The sequence below is a fragment of the Cervus elaphus genome, chromosome 19 (assembly GCF_910594005.1).
Source record: "Cervus elaphus chromosome 19, mCerEla1.1, whole genome shotgun sequence".
Lineage (NCBI taxonomy): Eukaryota > Metazoa > Chordata > Mammalia > Artiodactyla > Cervidae > Cervus > Cervus elaphus.
Window position 1 is genome coordinate 39,736,642 of NC_057833.1, and position 19,080 is coordinate 39,755,721.

At 41.7% G+C, this 19,080-nt stretch overlaps 1 long non-coding RNA gene across 1 annotated transcript; it reads right to left on the reverse strand.

Annotated features, from left to right (window-relative positions):
* Positions 1-7,097: 7,097 nt before the first annotated feature.
* On the reverse strand, positions 7,098-18,753 carry LOC122676071. The gene is made up of 4 exons (XR_006335412.1): positions 18,628-18,753; positions 18,114-18,313; positions 16,220-16,336; positions 7,098-7,196 (listed from the first exon to the last, which is right to left on the reverse strand). It is a non-coding gene; the product is annotated as an uncharacterized LOC122676071 (long non-coding RNA).
* Between the last annotated feature and the right edge of the window lie 327 nt (positions 18,754-19,080).

The following is a 19,080-nucleotide window of genomic DNA, read 5'->3' on the forward strand; positions in this document are numbered from 1 at the left end:
ATGCTAAGGCTCTGTGCTGATGGGATACTATTGTTTTTATTAATTAACATAAAATTTCAGAAGAAAATGAATTGAACAAGAAGATTATTATTAATGGGGTTTTCTTAATGGCTCAGCAGCAAAGAATCCACCTGCAATGCAGGAGATACAGGAGACATGGGTTCGATCCCTGAGTCAGGAAGATCCCCTGGAGGAGGGCATGGCTATCCACTCCAATATTCTTGGCTGGAGAATTTCATGGACAGAGGAGCCTAGGGGCTACAGTCCATAGTGACATTATATTTCCTAATCTAATAACTATCATTTCTTTATCACTAGAATTTTAATAGTTAACTTCCATTTCTAGGCAAACAGATATCTACAATTAGAAACATGATGAAATGTGAGGATATTCTGTGCTTTAGAACCAACTGAAATCTTTTAAAGCAGAAACCCTTTTAACTCATTTAAGTTCATTTTGGAAAGGTTAACTTAGCTGAAACTGGATAATACAATCCATAGATTCACTTGATGAGGCTCCTATAACCTTAAGAATGTTGTAATACACTGAGAACCTAAAAATTGCCACACTGTTCAACTCCAGTTCTGCCTTCAAGACTTTCCAGGTGTGTTACAAAGGTACAATTTTCTCATGTAACCATGAACACCAACATAGGTAGCAGCACCCCATCCACTTACTAAACATTGGTAAAGTTTTCTTCACTTTTCAGATTTATAATATAAAAACATATATTCTTGGTAATAACATAAACCTACATGTGTGAAAAAATTGCATATACTATACACATACATATACACACACAAAAATAAGCATAAGTAAACTCTGGAGAAATCTAAATAGGCTCTGTGGACCATACCAGTGTTAATTTCCTTCTTTTGATGTTAGACTATAGTTATACAAGACACTACCAGTGGGTGAATGATATAATTCCATCTCCTTCAATTTTTGCAACTCCTTGTGAATCTGTAATTATTACAAAAATTATATAAATAGAAGTTCTAATATCCTTGAGGCAACTCAGTGAACTGTTGGATGTACCTCCATACATGCCCTTTATGAAGACCATGGTTCTGACTCATTGTGAGACCTGGGAGAATCCTCTCTTCAGGCCTCATTTTTCTCATCTGTACAGTGGATAGGTTGATTCAAAACTCCACGTAGCTCTAAAATTCTAGGATTGTATACGCACAGTTCTGGGGAGGTATGCGTTTCTCTAGGGTCTTCCCTGGTGTGTCAGTGGTAAAGAATACACCTGCAAGGCAGCAGAAGTGGGTTCAGTCTCTGGTTCAGGAAGATCCCCTGGAGAAGGAAATGGCAATCCACCACAGTATTCTTGCCTGGGAAATCCCATGGACAGAGGAGCCTGGCAGGCTACAGTCCACCCGGTCGCAAAAGAGTCAGATACAACTTAGCAACCAAATAACATCTCTCTCAGGCTGTACAATGGTGGAACTTCTCTAGCTGTTAGGAGAAATATGATCAACTGTTTACTATCAAGTCCTCTGTCCTTGAGTTGAAACCATTCACCCCTTCTCACAGGCTCCTTCTAAGGGTCTTCTGACGAAGTAAAACGCCAAAAATTGTAAAATATTTCATAAAAAATCTTGAAAAAAGCATCATGGAGACTGCGTAAGAAAAAAAAGTAACATTACTTGTTGAAGATACTGTCTTTGGGAGACTTCCCTGTCTGACCAGTGGTTTAAACTTTGTGCTCCCGAAGTAGGGAGCATAGGTTCAATCCCTAGTCAGAAAACTAAGATCTTGCATGTCCCACAATGCAGCCAAAAAAAAAAAAAAGACTGTCTTTAGTACCAGACCTTCAGAGTCTATCTGGAGCACATGGTAGTGATACCTTGATTTCATGACTTTTTCAGACTGTCCAGAATGCTAGTTACAAAGGAAAACACCCTTTCAGCAGCCAACTTGGTAGAGACATAAAGGGATTTGTAAGTCAGACTCAGAGCCTGCAGCAACTTGAAAATGTCACCCTGACATTGAAGGGAGAAATTTGATTGTTCTCTAGTGCGTAGCAATTAAAAAGCTCATCCTTGGAGAAAGCCAAGAGGTGGAGCTGTATCTTTTTTACACCTATAGAGAATCTCTTAACCTTGGTAACTGCTCAGTTGGGAAGATATATTTACTTTGGATATGGGAACCAGGAAGAACAATTCTTGTCATCATTCTCACATTGGCCATATCTTAGAGCATTTTCAACTATGTTACTTCCCATGACCAAGCTGTTTCTTTCTTCCCTTCTTATTTTTTAAGACTTGATTTCTTTGAGCAATTTTAGATTCATGGCACAATTGAGTGGAAAGTAAAGACATTTCCCATATACACCCTTCTCTTACACATACATAGACTTCTCCGTTAGCAACATCCTGCACCAGAGTGGTATATTTGTCACAATCAAACTGACTCATCATTATCACCCAGAGTCCACAATTTACATTAGGTTTCCCCCTTGGTGCTGTATATTCTTTGGGTTTGGAAAAAACCTAACAACATGTATCTGCCACTGTAGCCTCAAAGAGAAAAGTTTCATTGCTTTAAAAATCTGTGTTCTGCCTATTGATCCTTTCTTGCCCCCTAATTCTTGGCAATAATTTACCTTTTTACTGTCACTACAATTTTGCCTTTTCTAGAATGGCATATAGTTGGAATTTTGCAGTATGTAGTCTTTTCGTATTGTCTTCTTTCATTTAATAATATGCATTTATGTTTTCTCACGTCTTTTCATGGCTTGGTACCTCATTTTTTTAGTGCTAAAAACATTCCATTGTCTCAATATACCACAGTTTATTTATCTCTTCTCCTACTGAAAAATATCTTAGTTGCTTCCAAGTTTCAGAGATTATAGATAAAGCTGCTGTAAACACCAATGTGCAAATTTTCATATGGGCATAAGTTTTCAGTTTATTTTGGTAAATACCAAGGAGTGTAACTGTTGGATTGTACAATTAGAGTATGTTTAGTTTTGTAAGAAACTGCCAAACTTTCTTCCATTTGTCTGTCTCATTTTGCATTTCCAACAGTAAATGAGAGCTCCTGTTCTACATCCTGGTCAGCATTTGGTGTTGTTATTGTTATAGATGTTGGCTTTCTAGTAGGTGTGTAACTGTGTCTTATTGTTGTTTTAATTTTCAAGTCCCTAATGCTGCATAATGTGAAGCATCTTTTCATATGCTTACTTGTCATCTGTATATCTTCTTTGGCAAGATGTATGTTCAGGTCTTTTTCCCATTTTTGAAAAATTCTATTAGTTCATTTTCTCAATTTTGAGTTTTAAATGTTCTTTGTATATTTTGGATAACAATCTTTTATTATATATATATTTTCTGAAAATATTTTCTTCCAGTCTTTGACTTGTCTTCTCATTCTCTTGACATTGTCTTTCACAGAGCAGAAATTTTAAATTTTAATGGAGTCCAGCTTATCAGTTATTTCTTCCATTGGTTTTTCTATAAAGTTATTGCCAAACTTAAGAGCAATTATATTTTCTCCTATGTTATCCTCCAGGATTTTTAGAGGTCTACCTTTCATGTTTAGTTCTATGGTCCATTTTGAATTTTGTGAAGGGTTGAAGGTCTGTGTCTAGACTTTTTTTTTACATGTGGATATTCATTTGTCCCAGAACCATTTGTTGAAAAGATTATCTTTGCTTGTTGTATTGCCTTTGCTCCTTTTTTGAAGATCAGCTGACTGTATTTATGAGAACCTATTTTTCTTGGTTCTCTAGTTTGTTCCATTGATACATTTGCCTCTCTTTTTTTTTTTTTTTGCCAATACCACACTTTCTTGAATATTGTGGTTCTAGAGTAAGACTTAAAGTTAGATAGTGTTAGTCCTCTGGCTTTGGTCTTCTCCTTCAATGTGTGTTGATTATACTGGGTCTTTTACCTCTCCACATAAACTTTAGAATTGATACATCAATACCCACACCAGAAAAACCTTACTGGAATTTTTATTGGAATTGCATTCAACCTATAGATCAAGTTGGGAAGATCTGGCCTCTTGACAGTATTGAATCTTTCTACTATAAACATGAACTGTCTCTTCATTTATTTAGTCCTTCTTTGATATTTTTATCAGAGCTTTGTGTTTTTCCTCATATAGATCTTACATTTTTGGTCAGGTTTATACTGAAGCATTATTTTTTCCAGAGTGCTAATGTAAACGTAGTGTTCTTAATTTCAAATTCTACTTGCCCACTGCTGGTCTACTTGCTCACTATGGAAGCAAATGACTTTTGTATAATAACCTTGTGTCTTGCAGCCTTGCTATAATCACTTACTAATTTCAAGAGTTGTTTTTTTTTTATTAATAGTTGATTCTTTCGGATTGGTTATGTACATAGTCATGTCAACTGAGAACAAGGACAGTTTCATCTGGACAACTTTTATCTACTTTTCATGCCTTATTGCATTAGCGAAGACTTCCAGTATGATGTTGAAAGCAGTCTTAATTTTGATCATAGAGAGAAAACTTTGAGTTTCACTATGTATGATGTTAGTTGTTTTTTAGGTGTTCTTTTTCAAGTTGAAGAAGTTCCCCTCTATTCTATAAAGTGTTTTTATCATGAAAGAGTGTTGAATTTCCTCCAATGCTTTTTCTGCATCTATTTATATGGTTTTTCTTTTTTTGGTTGTTGATATAATGGATTACAGTAATTGATTTTTTGAGTGTTGAACAATTCTTGCATACCTGAAATAAACCCCACCTTATCATGGTATATAATTATTTTTATACTCTGTTAAATTCAATTTGCTAATATTCTGTTGAAGATCTATACATCTATGTTCATGAGAAATATGGGTCTGTAGTCTTCTTTGTAGTTCTCTGGTTTTTGCATTAGTGTAATGCTGATCTCATAAAGTAAGTTAGGAAGTATTCCCTTTGTTCCTATTTTCTAGAAGAGATTGTAAAGAATTAATGCAATCTCTTCCTTTGAAGTTTTGTAGAATTCACTATTGAATCTATCTTCACCCCAATATTTTAAATAAAAAATTTACTGAAGTATTTATGAATTCACACTCAGGCACAAGAAATAATACAGAGAGATCCCAGGTGCACTTTACCCCGTTCCCCACAATGACGTATCTTGCAATACTGTAGTGCAATATATCAACCAAGATATTATCATTGATACACCTCTCTTATTCTTATTCCCCATTAGTGTGGGAGTCTAGTATTTAGTATACAATTGTATCTCCTGTGTAAGCTTGTTATTGAGTACCATAGTAAAGATATAGAAAAGCCCAGATTTCTTTTCCTATTTTCTACTGTAGTAGTTTGGATACAACATTGCTAAGTGATAGAAACTCACTGAACATGTATCAGTATATTACCTTAGGGGATTAAAACTCACAGGTGTTCTCTAGGGTCTCCTTTATACTATTGTCCCTAGAACTGGCCCCATGTGCCATTGCAAGGGACTACGGTTGATGGACTTGTTTCTGCATTAGAGTCTCTGAATTCAGTCTCTTGTACATGTCCAATAGACATCACATTTTAACTATTAGAAGCTGATGAACATGACATACCCTCCTCCCCTGATGAAATTATCTATATACAGTTACAGGATTGGGACATGGTACTTCAAATCCATGACAGTCAATACAACAAGTGTTCAACTTCATGTTCACCTTGATTTCTGAGCTTCTAAGATATAGTTAGGTCTACACAGTGTATTGATGGTTTAGAGGAAAATGTAACATATAATATAGTTTATTTATTCATTAAACAAGTTTTGAGAGATGATTATGTGTCATTTTTGATAGGATGACAAAAGTAAACAAGGATTTTTGCCATAAAAAAAAGTGTGTACTAACGAGGGAAATATAACAACACATAAATTTAATTAGTCCTCTTTCCCACTACTTCATTTCATACCTTTTTGCCCTAAGCCAAGTGAACTACCCATTCACTAGCCACCAAACTCACATGGTTTCCCTGCTTCTGCCTTTGTTCACAGTGTTTTCACTGATTGGCCTCCTCTTGATTCTCATGACCATTTCTTTCTCCAAACCAATATCAAATGCTAACTTCTCCATGAATACTTTCCAGATCCCCCAAATCAGTGTGATATTTCTCCTTTCTAAGGTCCTTTATATTGGTTTTATATGTCATACTTTGTATTTGAGTTATGTATCTCTATGTCTCGGATCTCCAGCAGATATGATCTGTGAAGGCAGGATGTATGTTCAGGAAACTGAGGATACATGGCCTACCAAATGCAATCATATTTTGATAGAGCATGGTTAATTTTCATAGCAATTGTTACTCCTATTTCCCCTGCTTCCTCTCTATATATGAAAATTAAAATGTGGTTGTGCTGCAAATTTTTGACATGGACCTTAGAAATATGAGCCAAAAGCACAGAACAACACAATATTCTTATGTTTTTTCCTAATATTTGTTTTACGATTCTGCAAGCATTCCCCGACTTCCTGTGCAAAGATAATTCTCCTAGATTCTAAGCAAGATTCCCTAAGGAATTAAAAGATTGGGTAATATTCTGATAGGGAATACCAGAACAAGAGCTACCTTAGGGGTTATTTAGTTTAATCAGCTTGTTTTAAGAATGGGGAGATTGAGGTTTGGAAAGAGAATGAGGCTTGCTCAAGGTCACAAAGTGACTTGGGGTTAAGCTGGATGTAGAACATGGGTCTCTTGAAGGTTACTGCAACTCTATGTACAAGGCCAATTTGCTAAACTGACCCTGATCTTACTCAACACTCTGTCTGAAGTTTTGTCCAAAATGAGCCTCAGTTCAATTCTGTTGCTCAGTCGTGTCCGAATTTTTGCGACCCCATAGACTGTAGCACCCTGGTCTTCCCTCTCCTTCACCATCTCCTGGAGCTTGCTCAGACTCATGTCCATCAAGTCAGTGATGCCATCCAACCATCTCATCCTCTGTCGTCCCCTTCTCCTCCCACCTTCAATCTTTCCCAGCATCAGGGGCTTTTCCAGTGAGTCAGTTCTTTGCATCAGATGGCCAAAGTATTGGAGCTTCAGCTTCAGCATCAGTCCTTCCAATGAATATTCAGGACTGATCTCCTTTAGGATGGACTAGTTTGATCTCCTTGCAGTCCAAGGGACTCTCAAGAGTCTTCTCCAACACCACAGTTCAAAAGCATCAATTCTTCCATGCACTGGAGAAGCACTGGATCCTCCAGAAAGCAATTCTTCAGCACTGGAGAAGAGAATTATAAACCACTTCAGTATTCTTGCCTTGAGAATCCTATGAGCAGTATGAAAAGGCAAGATGAGCCTAGGCCATTATAAGCATTACAACAGGACAACCAAAAGCCTTGCTAAGTAGAACATTTGTCCAACTTTACATGAAATTGAAGAATTCTACAATGAGGGACACAGCTAAACCCAATGTGTCACCAAGAGCTCCAGAGGAGGTTCATGGTGACCAACAAAGCCCAAGCCCAAAGACAAGAGCCAGAGCTGGTAGGGGATTATGTCTTTAGAGTGATAGACTCCTAGAGCTGGCTGAACCTTGGAAACTATCCAGAAGAGAAAGCAACACTGCAACATGAGGTATGGGGGTTTTGTTTTCTAGAAACAACCATGTTATTTACCTGTTGTGTAACATTAGGCAAGTTCCTCCCCTTCTCTAGTCTTCAGCTTCCAAGTGTGCAAAATAAACATGTTGGATTAGATGAAACACAAGGTACTTTTCAATCTGATAATTTTCTGTTCTAAAGTTTGACAGGAGAGGGAAAAGAAGCTTACAGAGGTTCAGTAGCTTGCCTAAGGTGACACCATGCATTAGTGGTGAGCAGTGACCCAAGTCCAGGTCAGCATTCTGCTTACTGCCCCACGTGGCTAGAGCCATCCCTTTCAAGCAGCCCTGTGGCCCCATGGCGAATTGTGAAACTGCTGTCCCAAGGCTCTTGCAATCACCCTCTTCTCTATTCCCTTGGGATGCTGGCAGCACGCAGAGAGCTGTGGGAGAGGGCTCTGAGCAGTCTCTACCCTGGAAGTGGAGCAAGGATCAAATGGCTCTTTCTTCCTTCTCTTTGGTAAAATGAAACCAAAACCAACTCCTTAACTTAGAGGGCAGAGAGGTTAGTGGAGAGGGCCCCTCAGCCTGAATTTACATGGACTCCCAACCTTGTGGAGTGTGAAGGGCCTTCTCCGGGGAGCAGGTGGATGTCCTGCCCAAGTCTCTGCAAAATGAAACCAGGCGAGGGGTGAGATTCAAAGCAAGATGCTTGACCCAGAAGAAGCAACACTGGGTCAAGGTGCAGACAGACTCCTTCCAGCACAGCTCTGAGAGACTTCCTTCCTGAGTCACTTCACATTCCATCAAAAATGGGGAAGGAGGTATGCAGAAGGAAAGAGGATTATGCTTTAAACCTGATATTACCTTTGAGCCCTATGACTGCTCTTGGGGACAGACACAGAAAGCATTTTCCTCACCTATTTCCTTTGTAGTACAGTAGGAAAGTTAATTTTCTTTTTTTAAAGTAATTAAAGTGGACCAGCCTTGAATATCAGACATTATTAGCAAATCTGATAAGTTTCATATAACTTAGGTCTTCCATTTCCTCCCCCAAGAGAAAGCCACATGGCTTCACCAGCCCTCCGACTAGGGGAACTCTTTTATTTGTTTAATTTAATTTTTATTTTTTTTAAACACCAAAAACATTTTGTATTGGGGTATAGCCAATTAACAATGTTGTTTGTGATGGTCTCAGGTGAGCAGTGAAGGGACTCAGCCATACATATACATGTGTCCATTCTCTCCCAAACCTCCCTCCCACACCAGGCCGGCGCATAACCCTGAGCCGAGCTCCACGTGCTCTACAACAGGGGGAACTCTTTTTTATAATCCTGCTTTGGATGTGACTTGCTCAGAATTATTAGAATGGCAGCAGCAGAGGCAAAAATTACCGACAGATTGCCTGACTCCTAGTTCCCACTCCCTGTTGCTGGAAGTGCATAATGGAGGTAAGAAAGGAAGCAGGTCTCCAGAGAGACAGACTGCCTATTCCTAAGCCTTTATAAAAATAAGCTTCAGATAATCAGAAGTTCGAGGTCAGAGGATAACTTAAGGCCATCACAAGTTGGCCAGATTGAACTCCAGTTCTCTAGAGAATTCTGGCCTTTTGGCAGCCAGATACGGAACGGAACGCCAAGCCAGCCTGTGTTTAGGCGCAGCTCCAGCCTCCAGCCCCCTGAGCCCAGGCTCCTTGTGCGTCTCGGAGTTTAGCAACAAGCAGGATCCATTCCTGAACATATGCTTTTAATCAGAGACACTGGGACCTGGAGGGGACCTCAGGCATGATTTAATCCCTCTCACTTTGCAGATGTAGAAATCGGAGCCCAGATTGGGGGACAGGACATAGAAAGCTTATACAAGGTCACTTGGCAATTTAGGAAACAACGCAGTAGGGTGGAAAAGGGCTGTTTTGGGGGTGGTAACCTGGTTTCACATCCCAGTTCTGCCAATTATCAGTCAGGAGATCCCAGGTAAGTCACTTAACCTCCGTGAATACCCGTGTGCTAATCTGTAAAACTGGAGGGGGGGGGGGCATAATCACATTGCCTGAATGGTGAAATTTTTGATAGTTAAATGAGATGAAAAATACCAAAGTGATTTGTAAACAGGAAGTCATTATTCATACTTCAATGTTAGGATTAAATGATAATAAAAGCACAGAGCCTAATAACAAGAGTGCACTCTTCTGAATGCTGTCTGCATGCCAAGTGCTTCATATACTTTGTTTCTTTTAACTCATGAAACCCAAGAACTCTCACCAGTAACCATGTGCTTGAGGCAGGGTTTAAACCAGGTCCTATGCATAGCAGGATTGCAACACAGTCTCTCGCACAATACCCTCAGTCCTGCGAAATCTGGGCCTGGGCTTCCATTCTCAAGCCACAACAGCTCCCTGCTCCTCTCACCTCTTTTCTAGGGAATGGGAAGCTCTAGGGCAGGACACTCTCCTCATGTCTGTTAGCTCCGGGAGATATTAGGGTACTCTGCACAAGGTGAAATAGTCGAAAATAAACAAACAAATAAAATTAATTAAATCAAGAGTGACTTAATAGATGCATTAATGTTTCTTTTTCAACAATAGTTTTATTGAGGGCTAATTGGATGGGAAAGGGTCTTTGATTTCTATCCAGAATCCATCAACTTCCAGCTAAGTCAGAGGCAAGATAAAGATGTTCCCAGATAACTAAATCATATAGAAAACCTGAGCTTGCCAAGGCTTTCACACAAGAAATTGAGTGTGCATAGACATAGAGAACAGCCTTGTGGTTGCCAAGGGGAGAGGAAGATGGAGAGGGATGAACTGGGAGCTTCAGGTTGCTGGGTTGGTAGATGCAAATTGGGCTTCCCAGTGGTAAAAAAATCCCCCTGCTAATACAGGAGACACAGGTTTGATCCCTGGGTCGGGAAGATCCCCTTGAGTAGGAAATGGCAACCCACTCCAGCATCCTTGCTTAGAGAGTCCCATGGACAGAGGAGACTGGTGAGCTACAGTCCACAGGGTCTCAAAGAGTCAGACACGACTGAACACGAACGCACACACAAGATGCAGCTATTATACAAGGTCACTTGACAATTTAGGAAACAACGCAGTAGGGTGGAAAAGGGCCGTTTTGGGGGTGGTAACCTGGTTCCACATCCCAGTTCTGCCAATTATCAGTCAGGAGATCCCAGGTAAGTCACTTAACCTCCGTGAATACCCATGTGCTAATCTGTAAAACTGGAGGAAGGGGGCTTATTCTATTACATTTAGAATGAATAAACAGTAAAGGTTCCCATTATAAAGCATAGGGAACTCTATTCAATATCCTGTGATAAACCACAATGGAAAAGAATATTAAAAAAAGAATGTGTGTACGTGTACAACTGAGTCACTTTGCTACACAGCAAAGATTGGCACAACGTTGTAGATCAAGTATACTTCAATTAAAAAAAAAAGAAATTGAGTTTGTAAGTTATGATCTGGGCATTTGTAAAGAGTTCTTTCTGTTTGCTTCCACAAATATCTTCTCTGTGAGCTTCTCATCAAGCTAATTGGTGTGCCCAGATATAATTTCAGGACCTTCCCTAATAATACCCCAATCCCGTTTCTAGTTTAATACACTTTTTGGCTACATGATAAGACATTCTTGACATTTCTTCAGTTTCTCTTCGTGAAGGGACTCATCTGTCAAAAAAGAGGCTGTTTTATAGTCAACACCCTCAGTATAGAAGTAACTGTTTTTTCCTCCCAGGATTCAAGACCCCTAATCTTCCTTCTGATAGTGTTGCGGGATTCCTTCCTTGGCAGACTGCGTTTATTTGAAGGTTGACTGCAACAATCTCTTCCATACCACGAGTTCTTCAGGAAACTTGCCACGCCTCTCATTGGAATGTGGGGTCTAAGTCTTCTTTTGAATCTGAGTAGGGTTAAGACTGGATGGTCATCATTTCAATACAGTATAAGTGACAATGTATGATTTCTTTTTTTTTTTTTTAATGTATGATTTCTGAAGCTACATTGTTCAAGATAACAATGCTGTTTGCTCCTTGTTCATGTGGAGTACTGAGCTGCCAAGGAAGCAGTCCAACTGCCCTGAAGCTGCCATGCTGTGTGGTCCTCTTACAGAGAGACCAACGTGGAGGGGTCCTGAGAGATGCCTGGTCTGCTCCCAGCTCCTCCTGTATCCCCCTCCCCAACTCTTCCAGCTCTAGCTTCTGTCTGAAACCACATGAGAGCTCCTGAGCTAGAACTGCCTAGCCCAGCCCCTCCCAAACTCCTCACCCACAGCGGAAATCCCTGAATTTCAAGGTGCTTTGTTGTAACCATAGCGATCGGCACATGCCCCTTCCTCCATCCTACCACTGAATCTGATTACTGCCCGGGCATCTCCCATACCCATGAAAACCCTCAGCTGTGTTCCTTTCTCCCCCTAGTTAATAGCAATGTGCCCTGGTTCCGTCACATAAATGCTGTTAGGAAGATCACAACACCTCAGACCTGGTTTCCCCGAATAGGAAAATGGGATTAAGAATCGTTTCTCCACAGCACCAATTGAGAAGGCTGTACAGATAATGCTTTTTATTATGTAAAAATCTATAATATTTATTTTATATGCATAAAACGCTCACTCCACATTCTTCTGAGAAAGTTCACACATACCATTTCATTTTAATCTTTACAACAGCTTTGTGAGGCAGCTGGGAAGACATCATTATCCCTCTTTCAGTTGAGGAAAATGATATCAAAAGAGCCTGAATGACTTGGACAGGTCCAAGGAGCACATGGTCCATTTGGAACCAGAGTCCAGGTCTTCTGCTTTCTAGAGCCTGGCCCTGGACTGCACCATCTCATGAGATAACGGAGTCCATAACCTGCTTTAGTTTCCTGTCCACTTATAGCCTATCTTTGTTCCCTAAGAGTCTGCTCCATTTGCCCGCTGCCCCTAACCAACCTTCTTTCTGCCTTTAGCTCCACCAGCTTGGTACCCATTCAGCTGATCACAACCTGACAGCATTTCAGTGGAGCATCACTCTCAAATTAACATGAGATGCACCCGCTTGGGAAGGGGTGTGGATGGTTTTGAATTATCCATGAGCAAATAAGAGTTTATATTTCACTGCCAAAGCCAGAATCCATTTAGAACTTCCCTCACTAACATATATTTCGGACTTCAACCAACCCAATCAAACCAATCTCTTGGAAATGAGAAATTCCCACTAGGGGAAGTTACCTAGCCCACTCCTGTTTGGCCCATAATTGCACCCTGAGACAATAGCCTACTTGGGCCTTGACCTCCAGTATTGTGGCTTCAAAGCCAATATATGGCTTTTCACTCCTTTCATTGGGCACAGGGAAAAATCTTACAAAACTTCTGCTTGACACTTCCAGTGGCTACTGAACCATCACAAAGTAAAACCTGGCCAAGAGTCAAGGAAGGAACTTGCACCTGTTATGGGAAAGTCTCAGGCCTCAACACACTCAGAAGGCCAGGTAATACACCTTTTAGTATCACATCTGGGGTGGTTCAAGGAAGAAGGTCCTGGAGTGTTACTTAGTTCTCTTGGGTTTGTAAGGACTTAAAGAGCTCAGAGGTGGTTTCAAAGGGGAGAGTGAAAACCTGTTAGTGAACCTAAATTTTAGAAGTTGTAGGGGCACAAAGGGAGAAGGCAATGGCACCCCACTCCAGTATGCTTGCCTGGAAAATCCCATGGATGGAGGAGCCTGGTAGGCTGCAGTCCATGGGGTCTCTAGGAGTTGGACACGACTGACCGACTTCACTTTCACTTTTCACTTTCATGCATTGGAGAAGGAAATGGCACCCCACTCCAGTGTTCTTGCCTGGAGAATCCCAGGGATGGGGGAGCCTGGTGGGCTGCCGTCTGTACGGTCGCACAGAGTCGGACACGACTGAAGTGACTTAGCAGCAGTAGCACTAGGGGCACAAAGTAAGTAAATACATGATTTCAGGGCAATCAGTCCTCTCCTATTCCTTCTTTTGTAAAGGTATGAACTAGAAGTGGTCTGAAAAGCCAGCTCTACCACATTCAACTGTGATGTTCTGTAAAGTTACTTAATCTTCCTGACCCCAACCTTCTACATCTGTAAAATGAGGATAACAGCTACATACAGAGGTTGTAGTGAGCATTACATTAGTTACTATGTATGGAAAAGTATAGTCTTGCATCTTGAACTAAGTGGTTGAGAAATGTTATTTCCCTTCCACCAACTCCTTCCCCTTGCATTCTAACATTTTCTACTCTCTGTTCAAATTTACCAGACGAATGCTTGATATTTTCTGATTCTAATCTGGCCAGAGAAGGTTACTGAGGTCGTAGTGCATAAACCATTCTGAGGGTCGAGGGTGAGTTTTAGGTAAATTGTGGTTTTAATGTTTGAGAAAGAGCTCATAACTAGTGGGGGTTTCCATTGTTCGGTGGCAAGATGCACAAGCATAGTTCTGCAGTAACACTCAGAGTCTCCACTCTCAGCAGTCTTGTGGCTGAAAGATGTTTTAAAAGCTTCTGTTTTCAGATGACCCTGTTACTGATTCGCAAAGTGTCATTTTTATTTTTAGCTCCACAAAGAGAAAGGCTAGTGAAATTTGCCCCACCTTACCATCTCCAAATGGGCAATATTACTGAATGACATTTAATGTCCTCAAAAATCTGTTTTTTTTTTTTTTTTTTTAAATAGTTCTAGGTCCATATTGAAAGTGAAAGTTCATGGGAAATCCAAATATCCAAAATCCAATGCCCACCTGAATATTCCCCTTACAAAAACTTTTTCCTCTTCTTTAGAACCAGAGTGTTGGTCACATGTATGTTGATTGCAGAAGAGATTAAGCTGGAAAACATTGTTTCTAATAATGATGATGATGGTGTAAGAGTTTGCACTTGCTGAATATTTTATAGGTCACAAAAGCTTTCATTACTAACATTTCTGTTCAGTCTCTCAACTACCTTGTGAAGTAGACATGGAGGGAAATTTTATCCCCAAATGATAGATGAGAAAATAGACTGTCTGAGAGCTAAGTGACTTACCCACCATCAAGGTGTGTTTCCTTAGACACCACACCCCCGGAAGATCTCTGGCTAATTCAAGGTACAGAGTCAAGAAGTTTACCAGTTTCCAATTTCAGCAATGCCTGAGCAGCATGCTGGTCCATCCAAGATGGGAAGCGGATGGAGGGATGCTTCAGCACTGCCCACTAGCCTACTCAGATGCTAGGTACAGATTGGGAGAAAGAACACAGGAGCCCCAGTGCTTATGAACTAGGGAGTTTAGGGTAAAAGTGGCGTATGAGTTTCCTCTTGCTGCTATAATGAATTACCATCACAGATGGCTTAAAACAACACAAAGCTGTTCCCTTACAGTTCTGCAAGCCAGAAGTCCAAAGTTGGTTTTTCTAGGCTTTAAATTCAAAGATGTTAGCAGAGAAGGTTCTTTCTGGAAGCTCTATGAAAGTGAAAGTGTTAGTTGCTCAGTTGTGTCTGACTCGTTGCCTGCTAGGCTCCTCTGTCCATGGAATTGCCAGGCAAGAATACTGGAGTGGGTAGCCGTTCCCTTCTCCAGGGGAATCTTCCTGACTCAGGGATCAAATCTAAGTCTCCTGCATCACAAGCAGATTCTTTACCCCTTGAGCCACCAGGGAAGCTCTATAGGAGAAGCTGTTTCCTTGCCCCCTACAGCTTCTAGAGGCTATTTGTACTTTTTGGTCTCCCGCTCCATCTTCAAAGACCATTACCCTAATTTCTGCCCCCATTGTCATATAGCCAGCTGTCTGACCCTGACTCTCTCACATCCCTCTTACAAAGACCTTTGTGCTCACATCGAACCCATCTGGATAATCCAAGATAACCTTCCCATCTCAAGATCCTTAATGTAATCACACCTATAAAGTCCTTTTACCATGGAAGGTAATATAGTCATAGCTTTCTGGGATTAAGATATGGGCACCTTTGGGGCCATTATTCAACCTGCTACAGGTGACAGGGTGGCAGGTGGATGGTGGTAGCCGTTTTTTTACTGGTAAGTGCATCACGTGCATGGCTGTGTTTGTCTGTCTGAAAGCCACACTCTTGGCTGCCACCTGACGTGTAGAAGCCAAAATAGAACCCGTGTCTTCTGATTCCAAGTAAAGTGCTCTCTCAGGCACATCACGCTGGCCATCTCAAAACTATATTTACATTCATTTTTTTGCAAATAGCTCACCCTGGTATAGATGGTAATTAATATTTGCATAATGCTGTAGAGGCTATAATGTCCTTTTCTATTTACATGAAGTCATTTAAATCCCTACAATAGCCCTCTGAGACTGTTATTATTAACACATTTTACATATGAAGAAGCTAAGGTCTAGGAGGGATGAAGTGATTTGTCCAAGGTCACCCAGATGGTGAGGGCAAGACCACAATGTAAATCGGAAAAGTTCCACCCTGTGCAGCTCTAAATGATGAATCCACATTTAAGTTCACTTTGCTAGAGGTGGTAGTTTATCTTTTGGGGATACCATGAAGGCAACTGGGATCTCCAGTGCTGTTGAGAGAAAATGAGTCAATAAATGTGAAAGTGCTTTGTAGCAGTATGACTCACAACTTCAGAGAGTTATTGGTGGCATTATTCTCATCATCATTCTTATCATCATCATCATCAAGGGCCCTGGAGACCAAGAGGATTCAAACAGGTCAACACCTCTAATTGCTGCGTGTAAAGCACTGACCCCAACTGTCTCGCAGTCCTGGGGACGGCGGCACAGGCTTCTGTGGTTTCTTGGCCACTGTGCAGGTGTGGCTGGTGGGAGCCGTGTTCTGAATGGAAAAGCCAAGGTCCTCCGCCCCTGCAGCAAAAGAGGGTGACCCCTTGAGCGATGAAGTAAGCATTCCCAGGAAAGTTCAGTTGGTGTGAAAGGACCCTAAGACCCTTCCAGATGCATGGTGATATTTTGTAGCTTTTACTGTTTTTTCCCCCCATCTTTCTTCTTTTTTTCAACAAGCACATTTGCTCTGCATTTCAGATGTGTCTGATTTGGTGGTGAGGGGGTGCTGGGAGGTCACTGGTGGGGACACAGAGCGAGATGCCGAGAGACCTAGCAGTGACTGGGCAGGCGGGACTCCTCTCACCCCTCACCCCCACTTCCTCCCCTCACCTTTTTTTAAAGAGCAACAGCGAGCTTCTGAAATGTGCAGCTTCAAAGCCAGACCAGAGGTCTAGTGAGAAGGAATAACCAAGGCGTCCTCCAAGTGTGGCTGAGCAGTCAGCCGGCCCCCACCTCATTTGAGTGAGACCGCCAAGAGCCCTCACGTGGCGCTCCGGCCACAGGACCGCAATTAGGAAACGCTCCCTGCCTCTCACAACGGCCACCCTCAACTGTGCAGTGGGGACGGAAGAGAGGCAGGTGCATTCAAATCGTCCTGGTTTGACCAAGGGAAATGAAGCACTAAAACAGCTTCGTCCCACAATGAGTCAAGATGGGGGCAGGGATGGGGGCGCTGGAGCCCTCTGACCCTTCTTGGGAACTAGTCCTGCTTCCGGTGGCTCAGCCCTGTGAACCCAGTGTCTGGGGTGAGTCTCAGTTCTTGTGCTCTATTGCTGTGGGACCAGAGCCACTCCACTGGCCTGGGGAATTTCTTAACAACTGGTCCCACCTGTGCACATCATTTCTTAGCAGACAATGTGTCTGGGTCCCGGACAACTGCCACTTCTGCCTGCTCCAACTCTGCCCACACCTCAGGCCTGTATCCCACCTCTTCCAAGAAGCCTTCCCTCACACCTCTGATAAATCTAGGAATCTCCTCTTCCTCAGAACCATCTTTATCCCTTCTCTCAGATACTTATGGATATCATTTCTTAAATTAAAATAATTTCTCACCTATTAAGTCAGGCGCCCTGCTAAAGCATTTTCATACTTTTTTTAATTTGCTGTTTAGCTCCCCCTAATATTAGACAGAAACACCTTGAAGACAGAGATTGTGTGTGACTCATCCCTCCATGCCCCACCAGCCATTATGCTCTCAATACATAGTTTTTAGGTTAATAATTTCAGAAAATTATTTGAAAAAAATTGTAAATTAATAGCAACTTTGTCATCAGCTTCTGTCATCAGAATGAAGGCATGGGTCCACATCCCACTCGAGGAAGCCAGGGTGACCTGCCCTGAGAACCCGCCCTGCAGGAGCCCTTTCTGCTTAAGGGACTCTGGGTCTGAGAGGGAACATAGGATACACTCATGGTCCAGTGCCATACACCCTCCAAGGGACGCTCAATAGATTTGAGAGTGTTAAGTACCATCGATATCCTGAGGTCTCCTTCTCAAGCTACATCTCCTCTCCCAACCATCATATTTGTCTTCCCAAATGCCCTTGGAATCTCCAGTGGGGTGTTTTTGCAAAAGCTTAAAAAAACAGCAGGCTTGAAAGAGAATTCCTTTCCCCCACCTCTCTTCCAAACTTTAATAATCCTGCTTTACATCCTTTGTGTTCAGTCCCAGTTATGAGCATCATTTTCACTCCACCTCTAGAGCTAGAAGTCACAAGGTCATCTTCAGACATGTCCTTTCCTCTCCCTCCACAAACCAGTCATCATACCCCTTGGAGCTCAACTCGGGAACTTAATACCTCTCATTCATCCTGCCTCTCCATCCACAATGTCTTGGGCTCAAGTCCTCATCAGTTTCCAGCAGGACCACTGAAATAGTTGCTCCTTGTCTTCCATGTCTTCTTGGGTTATCTTCTCAAAGAGCAAATCTATCCAAGACATGTTTCAGCTTAGGAATCTAGGTTGATGATCCACTGCCTATAGTAGTGAGACAAAATTCCTAGATGGGAGGACATAACACCCTTTACAATCTGATCTCAGACTTCATCTCCTGCCTCCTCACCTCACGTAACTGCCCTGAACTTCTTACCCCAACATACTGATGTCTTTCACAATTTGGGGCTTTTGCACACGCTGTTCCCCTTTTCTGGAACGTATCTCTTCCCCTCTCTGATAGAAAAACTAAGTCATATGTCATGACCCAACTCTCATTTCACCATCTCTATGAGGTCACCCCTCATTCCTTCCAGGCAGAACTATTTGCTCTATCTTGATCTCCCACAGCCCTTGTTTATACTCCACAACAACACTTACCACACTCTACTGTAATTTTCCTGTTCAAGTGTCAATCACTCCATTATACTTTAAGATCCAGGAGACTGAGAATCTGCACTTATTAACTGTTGCTATCCTCAGGGTCTAGCCTAAGATCTGCTCGTAGTGGGTCCTCAGAAAAATAAAAAAACAAATAAGTCACTGAATATACTCAAAGTTTACCTGCGTGAAAAACATTACCAAGCGTGAACCTGGCTCTGGATGCCACTCCCAGCTTTGCTGTTAATGGTTAAAGGAAGATGGACTTTGAAGTCAGTTATGCATGCATGCATGCTAAGTCGCTTCAGTCATAGCCGACTCTTTGCGACGCTATGGACTGTAACACACCAGGCTCCTCTGTCCATGGGATTCTCCAGGGAAGAATACTGGAGTGGGTTGCCATGCTCTCCTCCAGGGGATCTTCCCAAGCCGGGGATCGAAGCTGCATCTCCT